The sequence below is a fragment of the Lissotriton helveticus genome, chromosome 7 (genome assembly GCF_964261635.1).
Source record: "Lissotriton helveticus chromosome 7, aLisHel1.1, whole genome shotgun sequence".
Lineage (NCBI taxonomy): Eukaryota > Metazoa > Chordata > Amphibia > Caudata > Salamandridae > Lissotriton > Lissotriton helveticus.
In genome coordinates this window covers 1,398,954,989-1,398,973,679 of record NC_136068.1, presented here as the reverse complement: position 1 = coordinate 1,398,973,679, position 18,691 = coordinate 1,398,954,989, and positions in this window count along the sequence as shown.

Genomic DNA, 18,691 nt, shown 5'->3' with positions numbered 1-18,691 from the left:
GCACAAAATGTGTATTCCGCCCAGTTCCAGAATGGCATGAACGTCACAGTCATGCCCGCCAAGAAACGGTTTGGCTGTTCCCATTGCAGTGCCTGTTTTCAATGTACCGCCATCGTAAAGGGCAAAGGACCGCAGACCTATTACAACTTGCACATTTGCAACTAGTACTAGTCAGCCTTGCTTGTGTGGCTTTTGGTGTAGCGGTGGAGGCATTGCGCTGTTGCCTCTGCACCAAAGTCGTAATCAGGCCCTTGCTGGCACATGCATCAATATTGCATTTTGCGATTCCTTAATTGAGAAAAATAAGGAATCGTTAAGGAATTGCAAACTGTAATGTATCAAGAAATTGCTAAAAAAATTGCGATTTCTTAAAATTCCTTAATTGTGATTCTCTAATTGAGAATCGCAATTAAGGAATACCTCCCCATCCATTCCTATGGGCCTAGAGGCCCATAGGAATGAATGGAAAGACATTCTTAATTTGCAATTCACCATTAGAAATTCGCAAATTAAGAATGCAATTTCAAGGGTGCAGGGGTGTCCAAAGGACACCCTGTTGCACCCCTGAATTCTGCTTAGAAGTACATTTTGCACACTCACATGCCCCAAGGGCATGTGTGTGTGTAAAATGTAACTTTGAAAAATGCACTTTAGTGCATTTTTCAAAGTTTTCGCAAATTACCATGAAGATCAACTTCATGGTAATTTGCTCTCCTTATTTGCGAATTCGCAAATTTTCAAAGTTTGATGCATTGCATTTAAGGAATCTCAATTTGAGATTCCTTAAATGCAATCGCAATTTAAGAAATCGCAATTTTGTGATTCCTTAAATTGCGAAAATAACAAAATTGATAATGCATCTCAAAAATGGGAATTGCATTCGCAAACGGCCGAATTTTGCGATTCGCACCATTTGCAAATGCAATTTCCAATGATGCATGTGCCCATAAGTTTCTTATTAATCACTAGGGCTTTGTATTTAGTCCTTGTGTTCTGGAATGCTACCATGTTTGATGGTGGAAAGTGCCGGTCAGGATATGCCTTTGTAAGAGCTGCCTATGAAATTATATAATCTTTGTCGAACCAATCAACATATTAATTATCAACATAATGCCTGATCACCCATGGAAAGATGTTGCAAGCACACTGCCTCACATCCCAGGACTCAGTTTGTCCCAATGCATCATGGTAAATGCAGTGCATGATAACACTTACTTCTGTGAGTGTTTAGCTTTTCACCCTTGTTGCTGCAGCTAGTGCTGCATATCTCTAAGCATGCGTTTCAAGTTAGTTGTCCTTCTTCAGTAGGGAGCAGCACATTCTTTTGGGGGTTCTGGAAATGCTGCCCAAATCTTCTCAGGTCTCTGTACCATACACTGGGCACAGGTGCATCAGCCAGAGCTCGTCAGCTCATTAGCTCAAGGGAGTCTTTTCAAACAAAAAGAGTGTGGGAGCCCACCACTGTACATCCCAGCACTCAGTTTGTCCCAATGCATAATGGTAAAAGCAGTGTCATTGTCATAGTATTGCATCAGCTTGGTTGATACGTTATAGTTTTTTAGTATAGTTCTATATTCATTACTCTAGGCGGTGCAAATATTAAGCAGTAGGCCTTCTATGGAGTCTGTCAGCATATTTTTGCCTTTTAAGTACGCTTCCACATTCCACTCTACTGCTCTTCTTTTGTTTCCTGGAATGATGCTTGTGATATAGCGGGCAGCCGCGGCCCTTGGAGGGAGTTCGGGTGGGGCAGATTGGCGGGGCGGGGAGGGGCAGGGTGAGGGGTGCTAAAAACCGGAATATGGATAATTGGAGGTAAGTAAACAATTTAATAAATAACACAAATTTCGTATTGTGGGCTGCATCGCATTTTGCGATGCAGGGCACAGGGCGCGTTAGTCATTCATGTAACCATAATGGAGGTCTACAAATATCCTCAATATCCTCACCTTAATATCATGGCTAACTACCATCATCACACATGGATTAAGGAAATAGGCAATAGCAATAAGGATCATCTCTTTCTTTTTTTTTAAAAGGAATAATAATGGATTTTGACTAAAACTCAGAAATAGTGTTTCAACTGATTGCTTTGAAAACTCTCCTAATAATTGCAGTCCACAGGTTTATATTGTTTTTTAAAAGATCTATGAAGACTCCTTCCATCCCGGCCCTTTCGCTTTTTTGCTGCAGGGCCCCTATCAATTGATTGAATGAATGAATAATTCTTTATTTGTGTGGTTAACAAAAACCATTACAAAAACAACATATATATATAATAATGGAGGGAAAGCCGGCTTTTAGCAATTTAAAAAAAAAAAATGAATAAATATATGTACACAACATGTTCATAAAACCTCCTTTGCTGTCTTTAGTTAAAACAATGAGAATAATAACAGTCTTTTAGGCATGACGAATCAGTCCTTTGGTGGTGGCCAGACTGAGTAGGCTCCCCCAAGCTTTAAGGACCACCCGGGTGTTTGCCACAGTGGGCCTTAGGGGACTTTTTCATCAATGCTGTGCAGGTGTCATAAATAATTTTGGCAACATTTGCTATTTGCTTCACAGTGTCGAACATATAAAGCTGTTGGACTGCCTTGTTTGCTGTGCGCGTGCCCAGTTGGTGGAGAATGGACTTAAGGTGGATTCGGCGAGCTAACTGCAGTGCAGCAAAGTAGAATATGAGACAGAGACTCTTGTTTATAATTGCAGAGACAACACTCTGTGATGACCGGACTTACTTTCACCATTGGATACAGTTCTTTTAAGGGGAGAGGATGTAGTCTGACTGCAAGAATCGTATTTAGGGCTAGTCTCCCCACCGGCTGGATAAGATGTTCTTTAAGGCCGATTAGTGTGTGGGGGTAGCTTTGGGTCTCGTGGAATCCACTGGCTGCCAGAGCTTCAATGTCTAATATGTGAGAGTGTGATCATACTTCCTTTTTTTATTATTGTTTTGATGGTAGCATACTTAATTATTGTTCTAATTCTCTGTGGCTAGTTGCAAGAGTTCTTTGGCAGAGGGGAGACTGGTAGACCAGGGATTACCAGGTTGTTGGAAGATGTGATTTATAACAGCCTTCATCGAGTTCTCTGGTGCCGCCGTAGTTTGATAAAAGTATTTAACTATAGCCACCAACTCTGCTAATATTTGTTGGTTTAGATTGAATTCCAGGCGAATTTAAGGTATTCCTGGTGCAGGCTGGTAGACTAAATAACTTTTTGTAAGCTGTACAATGTATTTTTTCCAAATGCTGTGCATGTTTACCTGGAAACGCCTGTTGCGCGTAGTTGAGGGATAGTAGTAGTTTCACCCTCAGCACTCTTTGAATAGCCATTGGTGTTGGACTGTCTAAGATGGCATGAAGTTTGCAAGGAGCATAGGTGACCATTTTACCTTTCTGCTGTAGTTTGTGAAGGTGACTTGTGAGCGTCCCGTTTCACAGATCCAGGCCCCAAGATAATTATAAGATTGTACACAGCTGAAAGTTAATGGACCCAACCTCCACTTTGCCACTTTTATTTCGGGTGGTGGCCAAAGATCACTATCTTGGACTTGGTTGGGTTAGTGATCAGCTTGTTTTTGGTATTGTAATCTAAAAGGGCTGTCAGCGCTTTTTGGAGGCCGATTTTAGTGTGATCCAGAAGAACCAGGTCATCAGCGTATTGCATCAGCTGGATCTTTGTGTGCCCGATCGTGGGGTTCGCTAAAGGGGCTCCATGCAGAGCGCTGCCCATGTCCGCCTGTGTAAGTTGAAGAGCACTGGGACGAGGACATAGCCCTGCTTTAACCTCCAAACCATGGCCATTTTTTCTGTGGCGGACTCACTGGAGAGTTTAACTCTCACTCAGGTTCATGAGTACAGAGATCTGAAGGCTTGTAGCAAAGACGGGCTAATGTTCCAACGTGCCAATTTCTGCCATTAGATGTTGCGGTCTACCCCATCGAGCGCTGCTGTATAATCTATGAAGCGGACAAAAAGCGGCGGGGTCCAGTGGGCCACTGCTTGATTGGCTAGGTATGACATGGTAATGATGTTATCAATGGTAGAACCGCCTGATCTGAATCCTGTCTGATAAAAGGGCAAGAGACCTTCACTAGTTTCGCTAAAAGAGCGCTTGCATAAACCTTGCCCTCGATGTCCAATAGGGCAATTATACGATAGTTCCTAGGGTCAGTACTTGGCCCTTTTTTATATATTGGATGCAGCAGTGACTCCCTCCAGGAGTCTGGAATGTCCACCAAAAGTCTACACTTGACATATAGCTGAGCCAAATCAGCCATTTTGCCTCTGTAAGTATGTGTTCTGCCTTCCAGACCTGTTGTGAATGGCTCTTGTTCCTTTTCGGTAGACTCGGACCCAGTTTCCCAATACACCCTGCGTTTGGAGTTTAATTTTTTGGTGCATTCCTTGATCACTGGGAGATGTCTCAATGTGTGTGCAGGGTTTGCGGTGGTTCTATATGTAATGCTCCCCCGAAGCAAAAAAGCTAGGTCATAGGCAAGTGTGCCCCATTCCGCTATGAGGCCCCAGCTATTAATACCGGTCTGCCAGCCTTTCCACGTTGCTTTCCATGAGTCAAATTTATTAATTGGAAGCAGCCCCCATTTGATTCTTCTAAGGAGTCTATACTGTTCTTCCCCCTTGGTTATTCCGATGCAGCGGAGAGTATGGCAGGTTTTCGCTATGATGGTTAACTGCAGGGTTAGGGCGGCATGGTCACTTTCATTCCGGGGGTACTGCGTAATTTGACATGTATTTTTGTAGTCTCTCACTCAATAAGATGTAGTCTATTGTGGTCTGATTTTTGTAAGTGGGTGCAAAAAATGCCCCTGGGTTGACCTTTATAATTAGAGTGTGTTGTTGCCAAATTGTATGCCCACATAAAGGCCTTGAATCTTCCTGTGCTCCTGTTAGTGTGACTTTCAAGTAACTTCAGCCCTATTTCATGCGTGTTAAAGTCCCAGAGGATGACGGAGTCCATGTCTGCAAGCTGTAGAAGCAGAGTTCCAATCTGGTTCATCGGCCGAATAAGCTTTTCCTACTGACCCGGCCCGTGGGGATTGTGATAGCATTAATTAGAAGTATTGGTAATAGGCCATCAGCCATATTCAGGCCTTTCAAAGTGCCTGCCAGGAACATGTCCAAGGGTTCTTTATCTCTGTAAAATGTACTTTCAAAGCGTGCTTTATATATATATATATATATATATATATATATATGCAAAAACCTTTGTTTCCTTCGTGCTGCAAATCCACTGCCAGTCACGACCAGGAACCAAGCACGGACCACAAAATGTACTTTCAAAGCGTGCCTTATATATATATATATATATATATATACATATATATATTCACTGAAAAAACCATAGGTTTTACACACGTTATAGTTAGGAAGTAGCATTTAAAAAACCTATGAAATTCACTGAAAAAACCATAGGTTTTACACCAGTTATAGTTAGCTCTAAATTTTACACGCATAAAACCATTGAAATTCCCACTTTATAGTTAGTTGGACTCACTATAACTTGCGCGTGCAATGCACTGCTGATGACGTCATATATTACATCACTCATGACATGGTCAGTGCATGTGTGTCTTTCTGAAAAATAAATATTAGTGAGTAATGTTTAAATATTTAAATATATGTATTAATGTAACACTTTCTGTATAAGTGGCTGCATGGGTTGGTGTGTAGCTACATGTGTAGGTATATGGGTTATTAGATGTTTTTCTTAGTATCGGTATAAGTGTTTGTATGGTTTGGTGGGGGTATTACTTAGCACATAGATGCATAAATGATTGACTTTCTGTTTGTATGTGTTTTGAATACTGCACATGTGCAGGACTGTATGGGTGGATGAGTGTGTATATGTGTGTGTTAGTGAGTGAATGACTGTCTCACTAGTGTCTTTATCAGTAACTACATATGATTTAATCTAGTATATGTTAATATTGATGTATATAAGTGAGTATATGTGAGAGTGAGGGATTCTAAGACTTCCTATTTAAATTACTATGTGTTTCTATAAGTGATTGTTTAAGAGAGTAAGTATGTGTAAGTTTCCTTGGAAGTAAAGTGGTAGTGTGTATATAGCTATATATGCAAATGAATAGATGTTCAATAGTTTATTTGCATGTGTGAGTATGTGTGTGAGTAACTTTTGGGTGCCTGTCAGTGTGTAACACGATGTATAGGTGTATCACTACATATGATGAGTGAGTATATGTATGAGTGACTATATAGAACTGTTGGTGAATGAGTGGATGTATATATAGATGGTGGAAATATTGAATTGGTTGTTGTAACTGGTATGGGTATCTCCATTTTGTTTGAAAATTGTAGTTTCTATTTTGAATATGTGTTTCAAGGGTTACATTACAGTGAAAGGAGGTCTGTCACTCTGTCACAATGATGGTGTCATCAGTGATATCATGAGTGATGTCACTGACCATGTCATGAGTGATGTAATATATGACGTCATCAGCAGTGCATTACACGCGCAAGTTATAGTGAGTCCAACTAACTATAACGTGGGAATTTCAATGGTTTTATGCGTGTAAAATTTAGAGCTAACTATAACTGGTGTAAAACCTATGGTTTTTTCAGTGAATTTCATAGGTTTTTTAAATGCTACTTCCTAACTATAACGTGTGTAAAACCTATGGTTTTTTCAGTGAATTTCATAGGTTTTTTAATTGCTACTTCCTAACTATAACGTGTGTAAAACCTATGGTTTTTTCAGTGAATTTCATAGGTTTTTTAAAGGCTACTTCCTAAGTATAAGCTGTTTATAACCTATTTTTTTTCATTATATTTCATTGGTTTTTTTAATTGCGAAATATAAAATATTTTTTTAATGTGTTCTATAGTTTTATCATAGACTTTAGAGAAATTGTTTCATAGTATTTCAAACTTTTCTTCACTGTCAGAATTGCTTGGGGACTCCTTGTAAGTCTCAAAAGGTTTACAAAATCTTTACCTTACCTTCATTTTACCGTTTTCAGCAGACTTGTCACTAAATGTTGAAAAACGTACTGAGGTGCGCGACCGAGTGCGCGCACCCCGGTATTTTGAAAGAATAAAAAAGGTTTAAAACTTTATTGGCATTGTTCTTGTGACCCCATATGAAGGTATTTAACATTTGAGAATGTATACCTTTCCTCCTTTTCACATTTTAAAACTTCATTAAATTAGACCGATACTTCTAATTGACGTAGGTGTCCGGAATACGTCACCGCGTATACGTCCTAATACGCGCATGTCAAATCATGTGACTTGTAAAGAACACTTCCTATTGGTTCATAGTAGTTTCTATTCTGCAATTTTCCAGAAACCACCAACTTCCCTCACTATCTATTTGGCGCTGAAGAGAGAAACAACCTTTATCATCTTTCCTGAGACTTCTCTAAAATGGCTGCCGCACACAATTCTTCTTCGGAATCTGAAGAAAATCTTCATCTTCCTTTAAAAAAAAAGAAGGAATCTTTCATTTGGCAATTCTTTACCTTTCCTCCGGACCAAAAAAAAGTAAATGCTCCGAAAGTAACTTGCACAATTTGTAGCTCAGTACTTTCAAGAGGAAATCCTACCAAAAAATATTCCTTTTCAATTCATACCATGAAGAGACATATGAGCCAAGTCCACCCAGTGCAATATGCACAGGCAGCGACAAGAGCTCTGGCAACAGAACTACCACCAGCTGAGGCCAGTACTTCATCAACCAGACGACCTACATCTCCATCGACTGCAAACATGGAGTTGAAACCATTTTTAAAGAAAGTGCATATAAAATGCAACAAGTGTAAAGGATTGATTGTGTACGGGGAGCAGAGCCTCATTCTTGTTGAAAGAAGATATAATGACCATGTAAGATTCGAATGCAGCTAATTTTTCAACAACTTCCTATGTTCCTGTTTTACAGTTCAAAAATGTGGTTCCAGTTTTACAAATTATAAAGAATAAAAAAAAATTGAAAAAAAAAAAAAAAAACAGTTCTTTTCAGAACTACCTCATTATACCAAAAAGAGCTCTATTCATAAGCTAAAGTATCGCCGCATTTTCAGAACAATAATTAAAGAATGCGGCAATACTTGGGGCATATTATGAAGAAGACGTGATAATTTATCGTCGCGTTTATCGGCAGAACGCAGTAACAAAAGCGCCGCTAATCGCCTTCATAATATGAGCCATATTATCAAGGACGGACGATACAATATCGCCGCTTCTATCGGCAGGAAACTACCGATAAAACGGCGATAATGGACTTGATAATATGCTGTATGGAATTCCTATCGAAGCCCATATTAGATGTTTTCACATCTCACATGGGCTTCGATAAGATTTCCATACGGCATATTATCAAACCCATTATCGCCGCTTTATCGGCAATTTCCTGTCGATAAAAGCGGCGAAAATGTATCGACCGTCCTTGATAATATGCCCCTATGTTCTAAAAAATTCAAATTGAAACGTATGTTATAAGCCTTTATATCTAACATAACGTTTGACTGCAATTTATAAAGCATATTATGGACGCCGTTTTCGCTCCTATATCGGGAACTTCCTGCCGTTCAAAGCAGCGATAAAGTCTTCCGTATCCTTGTGAATATTCCTGAACACCTTTGTTAGAACGTCATAACACCGCCTGCGGTAAAAGCACTTTGCATGTGTGCAGCACAGACAGTTAATGACATGCATAGTAGGCGTATGTTAAACTACAAGCAAAATCTCTTTGAAGGCGAAAATACACGGCTATTGTTAAGAAAACAGTTTAAATAAACTTGTTTATCGTACGAGTTGCACGGGCTGCTTTGATAAAGCATTTGGCAGCGTTAACATGGAGGTGTGGAAAATAAAACTAAATCAACCCCCTCTCCTAATTACAAAGCACACATTAGTGCATAAAAACAACGCTTGTTTTCACGCGGTAATGTTAACATGCACTATCATCACTAGAAGTAAAATCATAGTCATAGTCTATTTTTATTTAATGTCCCGTTTTTTGCGTTTAGAAATCTACCCACCGTAAACAACTAGCAATAATTATCACTATGTTGGCTTACTTCCAATAATTTTTCGTCAACCAACGGCGATTTTTAACGCTTAGGAGTGTTAAAATGATCAAACTTTATTTCTAAAACTACTGATTCCCAAACTGTGCACTGCGGCTCCACAGTCCGCCGTAATGAGGTGCCAAGGGCACGGCGCACACTAGGGTGACCAACCGTCCGTAAATTCCACAGACGTCACTACCCTGTTATGTGTAACTGTATCCATCTCAGAGAGCTGCGCGCTCCTCCCCTGTGATAAGGCTCACAGCCCATGCTAGAACGGCCTTGGATTTTACTGCACCAGAAGCACCCCTGCCGCACATTGGAATTCTCAAAGGAGCTTCCTGCCTCAACGAACAGAAGGCATTGCCTTAGATAAAAAAAGTAAAACCACCAGCATGCCATATTAGGAAACACTAAGGCATATTACCAAACAAAAGCGATAATTATCGCTATTGCGTGGTTAGAGACAAAATTTTACCGCAGAGCTGCGGCGATTTTTATCGCAGATAAATATTGGTATTACCAAGGTTTATAGCAAATGCGATAAAAAACGGCCGCAATGCATGAATATCGCTGGAAAGTCAGCGATATTCATGCATTACCGAGCTAATGCTCTTAGCCATGTTATCCACCTCCCATTGGATAACATGGCTAAGAACTGCTCAGGGCAGGTGTTAGCTTTTGGAGATATTCGCGCTTAGCACGAATATCTCCAAAAGTTGGTAAAAGGAGATAGCGATGTTAGCGACTGTTTCCAGACGCTAACATCTTGGCACGCCCACTTTGCATTTCATTAGTGATAAATATCACTGACATGCAAAGTGGGGCCCAAGATGGTCGCTATCTCCTACTAGCTGTCGCTAACTGGTGTTAGCGACAGCTAGGTAATAGGGAGATAATTTTATCTCTGCTATCTTGGCTTTTAAATTCAAAATTGCAGAATAAAACCCCATTGATAATATGCTGTAAAGTTCTTTAACACATATCATTTACCTGTAATGTTTTGACACATCCGCATTTGTGAACTAACTCACTGAAATGTTGCTTATTTCTTAAATTAATTTTTAAGAGGCTCCTTGTGACCGTGCAGCCAATCCTCCATGGAAGTGCTCACATAAAACACAACACTAGTATGACCAGAATACTCAAAGAAATGACACAGTGTTGAAAAAGTATTTTTATTATTTATACTTACCTAAAAAATAGTAATAAAGAATAACTTAAAATCTTTAAAAAACATGGTATCTGTGGAAGGAAAGTACAAATATGGTTATAATGCTATTTTATAAAACAAAACAAAGTAGAAGTGAATGAAACAGAAAGTGAAAGAAAAGAAGACTGAGGGACAAAAAAAGACCGAGACAGAATAATTTGAAAGAAATAATAGCACTCAAAGAATGACTGTCTAAAGGAAAGTAAAGTGAGAGACAAAATGAGAGTATGATCACTGATAATACACGAAACAAACAGTCTGTGAACTACACAGACTAAGAGTACCTAAATGTCTCAAAGACATAGATAAAATAAAGAAACAACACTAACAGAAAAAGAGTGAAAAAGGTTGAGTAACAGAAGATGAATGGAATACAAACAGACATAGAGTGTAAGAGAGACAGATGAAGAGAAAAGAAGTAGAGTGAAAGAACTAAACTATAGATTTTAGCTTGGAAATTGAGTATAATTAAAGAAAGAGTAAGTGAACAAATTGTAAGGTACAGTAAGACAAAGAACTTAAGATTCAGGAAACAAAGGTGATAAAGGATCAATAAAGGTGACTCTCTTTAAAGCAACAGTAACAAACTGAAGAGTAAGAAAGACTGAATAGAATACTAATAGAAAAGATGTAAGATAAAAAGCATGAGTTAAAGGGAATAACCAAATGTAAACACCACTAACAAAGGAAGAGGATGAACAAAATAAGGATAAGAGAGAGGTACACGAAAGTCTCAGATATGATTAGTTGTTCTTACCTTAAAAATGTAATATCTGTGGAAGACAATAAAGAAATCTGTTATAATACATATTTCTAAATCCTATGTAACAAAATAACTTAGACAACATATTTACTGGTTTATTTTTGCTGTCCTCAGATAAATTGATTTTCACTATAAACAGTGATTTCAATAGTAATCATCATGTGACAGCGGGGAAAAAAAACCACAATCAAAATGATTGTATTTAAAAAAAAACCTACAAGATCTCTATACATACCATAAATACCTAGAAATAAACATGTCTTAAATGTTTTTCTCTAAATCGCAATTTCTTGAGTAAGCACAGCACATACTCCACAATTACAAACTAATTAAAGTATACCAGTTACTTTTAAATACCTCTCCACAAATAACCGTGCAACTATGTTCTTAAAACATTTATCTCAAGTCAACATTTTGATATCTCATTTTTTTCTGCATGGCCAAATACTATGAGTAAAGTCGTTATTTTTTGAGTACCTCTCAATAAACTTGCGAGTAAGTATGTTCTAGAAACATTTATCTCAAATCCAGATTTAGATATCTTGTACTTTTCCGCATGGCCAAATAGTATGAGCTAATTCGTTTCTTTTGAGTATCTCTCAACAAGCTTCCAAGTAAGTATACTCTAAAAACATATATCTTAAGTCCACATTTTCATATCTCATTGTTTTCCGCGTGGCCAAATAGTATAAGTTAATTCCAACATGTCCTGTACCATCAACATTAAGGAAACCTTACCTTATGCTATCTCTTTGGCACATAAAAGTTTCATTTCTATATTTGAACACCGTAAAACACATGATATTTCTAAACAACACATTTTCATATCTTTACAGTATTACTCTGACTAGACCAAGTAATTTCACTGAAATTTTGGTTGCAAAAATATCAGATAAGAATTTCTTAACTCAGAAGGCAAACGATTCTTAAAACTTAATTGACTATCATTGCAGAGCGTCCAACCAGTTGGACACTTCAAATAAGCTATGTAATGTCCTGATGATATTGATGGCCCTTCATGAAAAATAATTGCTACAGTTACAAATGTTCTTCTAGAAATAGATATTTGAGAAGCCACATAGTTTTTAATTGAAGTTGACAATTTACTTCCATCAGCTCTGCATCGTTGAAGCATTAAAATTACATACTGTCCATATCTATGGATAAATAAGGTTGATAACATTTCTGAATTACATTGAGAACAAACCATGTTCTGATACGCATCTTTAACTAGTTTATTAAAGGACACTGTTTTACAATCAGGTAATGTTAAATATATAAATCTTTCTGTGTGTATGTCAGTACTACTTGTAAATGAGCAATTATCGCGAATATGTTCCCATTTATAAGAAAGGCCAAAAAGACTATCAATACCTACACCTTCTTCTTCCAAAACTGTAAGCATATACATAATAAATTCCTGACAATCTTGCTGAATATTCTGAGAAAATTGATTTAGTCCTGCACATATGTCTAAAACATTCCTTACTTCTGAAACACTTCCTACTTCACTATTACCACTGGTACATTTTTCAAACACAGAATTTAAAGAACAACAAAATGTTTGCTCCTGATTTTCTCTAATCTGTTGCTGTAAACTTTTTAGAAAAAAAACCACATTCACCACTACATTTGCATAGCAGTTGACACCAGACCTATTTTCAAATTTAAATCCAACAATCTCTGTAGTACTAACCTTTTTCTTACTCCTACCAATGACAGTCTCATCTTTTTTCTTCGTTTCTCTACTACTTCAGTACATTGTTCCTCATTTCTCCTTTTCTGACCAACTATACTCTTTTTAATTAAAGGATATTGAGGTAAACTTGGAGCATATTCTCTTCTTAACCTATTATACTCCTTCACACATTTTAAATCTGCACTGATCTTTGTCTCATCAAAATCAATTAGATAAAGGCCAGATAAAGTTCTAACTCGTGATAAAGCAACATATCCCATACCCTCTTTGAATACACTATTTCCAATATTGACCAAAGCACAATCTACACTTAAACCTTGTGATTTGCGAATAGTCACTGCATATGCCAAACAAATTGGAAATTGTTTCCGACGGACATACAAGTCTTTCACAAGTAAAAAACGACTTGAGCAGCGACTGATTGGTTGAACTTCCTCAATTCCATCAAATTTTATTCGTAAAAATTCAATCTCATCTCTATTTGGGTAATTTACAAAACCAACAACATTACCCATTGCTCCATTCACCAGACCTCTTTCTACAAGTAAATTTCTGCGTAACATAATCAGACAATTTAAACATACATACAGATTCTTCTCTAAACCAGCAGTTTTAGATATAGATTTCTGTAGACTATCCAATTTTAACTTTAATTTATCAGATAAAACAATAGTACTTCCTTCATACTCTATTTTATCTTTTGCTTCCAGTTTCTTAATTTCTTCATTTTCCAACTTCAACATTTTCTCATTGAAAACTGAGCATTCTTTTAGAGTTGGCATCAAGCATATGACTGACTTATCTTTTACCTCTTTAGTATATATTTTCTCAGGTACATTATCTTCATTGGGAAACAACTTACAAAGTAATCGAGTTTGTAGAGTTTCTTTTGCATCTTCAGTTAGTCTTCCAATCCTTATATCTTGAAGAATATTTCCATATTTAGTATACTTTGCCTGTCGCATATTTTGTATCAGTTCAGTACATTTGAAATGTGACCATATATTAACATTTCCAATACTGCCAAGGCACTTTCTGGTGTCTTCATGTGTAACAGTTTCAAATACAGATTGTCCTTTCACAGGAGTTAGTTGCAGTAGATCTCCTAAAACTATGACATGTTTCCCTCCAAATAAAACATCATAGTCAGTTTTAAGTATCTGCTGCATTCTTAAATGTACAAAAGCAAGCATTAAATTGGATACCATGCTTACTTCATCAATAATAAGAAGTTTCATTTCTTTAAGAACTCTAGAAACTTCATAACAAGCGTCTCCGGATAGCTTGTGATATTGTAATTTATTTTCATGTTCAACTGGCAGCATCAGTAAACGATGTAAAGTAATACCTTTAATATTATGTGCTGCCAATCCAGTTGGTGCTGTTACAACACAAGACAATGGTGACTCAGTTTTTTGCTGTAGATATGTACTAATTCCTTTTATAAGAAAACTTTTCCCTGTTCCACCTTCTCCACTTACATATAGTCGAATAGGTTCAAATGACATACATGCGCATTCTTTTTTGTTATGATGAAAACCATGCTCAATATGCTCTGTCACTTCGTCATATATCTGTCTTTGCTCAAGATTAAATTCCTTCTCCAATTCTTCTAAATGTATTATATCCTCTTGAGCTTGCTGCATTGCTCTTTCCACCTCCTCCATGGCAGTGGCTGCTTCATTTCGGATAATTGGTTCTCCCAGTGGATCCTGACTCAACGATGCTGAACTTTGAGTGTCTTCTGAACTTTCTCTAGCAATCTCTGCTGCAATTGTTGCTTCTTGCTCTATTTTGTTGTTCAACATTTTAAGATAATTACTAAAACAGGACATTCTATACTACTTTTAGATGCGTAAAGGAATCTTCATAACTAACAAAGTCTCCAAGTAGTTCTTCTTCAGTACGCCATGGCTTAAAGACTTGCAAAAGAGCTAACTAGTAAAATTCTCTTTTGTCTGGATTTTCGCAACTCAGTTTTCGGTGATTAATCAAATGTCCTTTTGTTTGTTTCACCAGACATCCTTCCTGTCCAATTACAGCGTATATACCTTTTTCAACATTCTCTCTAATATTCCTTTTAAAAGTGTATTTTTCAAGTACTTCATACAGACAAATATTTTCAAGCAGAGTACTTCTATTTGGATAGTATGTATCCAACATATTTTTTTTTTCAGAATGTCTGTACTATCTGGTTCTTTCTGTGCTAAATATTCAATTTCTTGCACAGTTTTCAAAACATGGTTTCGTGTTCCTGCTAGACCTAAACTCACCCACAGGATACTTCGAGATTTCGCACAAAGACTTGCTGATGATAATCGATCAGAACATTCATATGCTCCAATTTCTCGATGTGATAACATCTTCAAACTGTATGTATACAATTTCTTGCTTAGGCTCTTTTCATGAGAAATATCTTCCCACATCTCCTTCAGTTCCGTCTTTTCAGATTTCGTGATGTAAGACGTTACATATCGAGCCACAGCAATAGAGTTGTCCGCAACATATTGTATATCCATGTTAGCATTCCACATGGTCAAAATGACAGGGTTGTAGTCATTTATATATTTGGACTCTTCTCCTCTTCTTAAATTGTATGTATTTTTGGGTGATCTTCTTGTGATATTATGTCGCAAAGATGACATCAAATTGTTGACTCTTCCTTTTGAAAGCACCGGTCGTGCAAATCCAAAATGACATTTTGTATAGAACTTATCCTTTGATTTGAATTTTCGCAGACAATATTTTCCACAACGATGTCTTTGAAACCGTAACACTTTTCCTCTTAAGTCTTTATCAGTTGTACTGTTAGGTATATCACAAGTGGCATATTGTTCAATAAAAGACAGTACAGTGTCATCGGAGTCTTTTCCAAGTTTGGGAGCATCCTTGATCCATAGTAACATATGAATATGAGGAGCACCTCTTGCTTGGTACTCTTTTCTCCAGAAGAAATCCAAAACTTCACCAAGCGGTGGATTCTTCTTGTTTGTAATAAACGACATCATTGCTTCAAATCTATGATTAAAATATCTGCAAACATTAACCGGATCCAACAAACACAATTCTCCTGGTGTCTTGTAGTTTATATTTTCAATATTTACATTCGCCTCTTGAAGATATTCAAGTAAATCTTCCCAGGCATACTCTGCACAGCTTAGAGTTAAAAACCATGTTGGTGCTCCCAAGTTTCTTAGCATGCATTTTAAATCTCCATGACGACGGTACCAATATTCATTAGTACCACGCTGACATGCCATTAAATTAATTAGGTGAGAATCCAAAACACTATCTTTCTGTTGCACTTTATCCATAAAATCCTTTGCTGAAACATTTTGCAGATACACTCCACTTTTTAAGATATGGTTTACTGCATAAGAAAGACCAGATAAGTCACTCTCAAACAGAAGAGGAAACAAATATGGAATACATTGACGAAATCTGGGATCTTCTGCATATAATCTTGTAGTCCGGTACTCAGATGCAGGAATCTGCATAGGTCAATCATCATATCGCGCACCTTCACCTGTTGGGAATAACTGTGGAAAACAACGACCTTCCAAACTTTCTTCCCACACACTAATAGGACTTCCTTCTGCTTTTTTCATCTGAAATAATTCAATAGCATTCCCCATTGCTTCTTTGGAATGCAGTGGATGAACACTGTAATGTTCATAAATTTCTTCAGTTCTGGACATATCGACTTTTTCAATTTGTCCAATAGACAAATCATTATCCTCTTCATCACTTACATCTTCTTCTTCTACATACACATTTTTATAGTATTTATTATTTTTGACTAAATACAACGTTGCCTTTTTCACTTTCCTAACATCCACTAAATCTTGCCAGATTTTCTTACTCTTTGTAGGTACACCATTAACTAGAATAACAAGAGGTTCCTCTTCTACATTTTCAATACCAATTGTCTCCATATTTTTTTTTAAATCAAGTGGCAAATATACAACTCTACCCTTTAATCCTCTTTGTAAATCTGTAGGATTTAATTTCCCAGTCTTAGGCTCCATACGAACAATAGCCTGAAAAGGATGTACACATTGAATCAAAATAGTCTCATAAGTATTTAAATCCTTCAGTTCCGATGGAATATTTATCAACTCAAGATTATTATGAACAGCTCTAGCAGGCATTTTATTTTCATTTAATTTATTATAACAATATTTACAAATACGTTGCTCAAAACCCAAATCAAAAAACTTTTCTACCAGCAAATAAGTTGCAAACTCTCCCCACTGAGTATTATCTTCATCTTCACTTTTTAAATATAAATAAACTAACCTAGTTTGACTGCGTCAACAACACACACAAGTTAAATTTGGTTTTTCACCTGCAATCACCTTAAATTTTGTTATTTCCTGTTCAAATTCTTCAGTATTAAAATGTCCAACATTTTCTAACACATTTCCTTCTATAACTATATCAGTTTCTATATTCTCTTCATTTCGACCAAAATAACTTACCTCAATTTCTGCACAAATATTCTTCACATCGAATGCACATCCATGCAAAAGAGCACTATTTACCTCTTTAAGTTTAAGTGCTGGACTTTTTGCATAATACATATTTCTGACTAATTTTCTCATTTTGGTATGATGCACTGCTAACATCCTAAAGTGATGAAAAAGAAAAACACTCTGGCATATTTTTTTTGACAGACAAGCCAGAGAATGGCCTTGCAAACCAGTTTTTTCTCTCACTCTGCAACAATCTAATTCTTGCAACATTACAAATTTTTTTTAGACTTTCCTTACTGTACTTACGTAAGAAATTACGAATCCTGTCGTACACTGCAAATACTGCTACAATTCCAACTATAAACAGGAGCATGAACACGTCCCTGTAAAACTTCTCCACCTATTTCCTCTTCTGTATTTCTGACCTCAATTTTCTCTTTCTCAATAGGACAGCCATCCTTCACTTCATACGCTCGACCACTGGTGTCAACTGCATGCAACAAATCGTTACTTTGAAAGTAACTCTCTTCATTAAAAAATGGCTCAGAATTTGAAGTATGCATCCATTTACCAGAATTTTTTTTACAAAAATTAGTTCTATTTATGTGTCTCTTCCATTTACTCCTAGCTTTTAAAACTCTAATTGCCTTATTTAGTGTATTTATTCTTTTAAGCACTAAAATAAACAATTTTTTTTTGTCTCGAACGCATCATCCACAACTTCCTCTATGTATTTCTTTTTCTTATAAAAAGCAGATTTCCTTTTAGAAACTTTTTCCTTTTGTAATAAATTTATAACAACTCTCTTATGAAACATACGTTTCCTTATTTCCGCAAACTGATTCGTACGTCTTTTACTGTACATACTTTCCGCACCACTGTTTTCAGACACCGTTTTCTTTTTTCTTTTTTCTTCTATTTCTCCTTGTAGATACTGAAAACTGTTTTTCCTTTTCAACATTATCCAATTGACTTTTCCTTTGACACAATTTTTAAAAAAAATCCTTGCTGCTCTTACCAGGAGCACTCTTGTTTTTCTCCGTCCTTTGTTGATTAGGTACATCTTGCAAATGGTATGTCTTTTTATACAGCTTTTTTTTTCATTTCTCGTTGGCATTGTGATTGATGTTTGTGATATAAATGACAATCTGTTTGGAAAAAAGTAAAAAAATATTATAGACCCCTACTACCATATAACATACACATTATAACCACTGCTTGATTTTATAACTTGAATAAAGACAAAGAAACAGTCTCTGGTCAGAGTAGAAGATCCTATAGTGAATATTGTTTCTAAATTTATGACACTCCATATCTGTGTTATCATTACACATGTATTAAATGAATGTAATTTTTCAGGCATATAAGTACTATTCTAACTTTCAAGCATTGTAGTTGTTCCTAATGCTTTTTATTTCTATAACTTTAATCTTTTATGCACCTCATCACAACTTTTACTGTCATTCTCAAAAAAGAGAATACC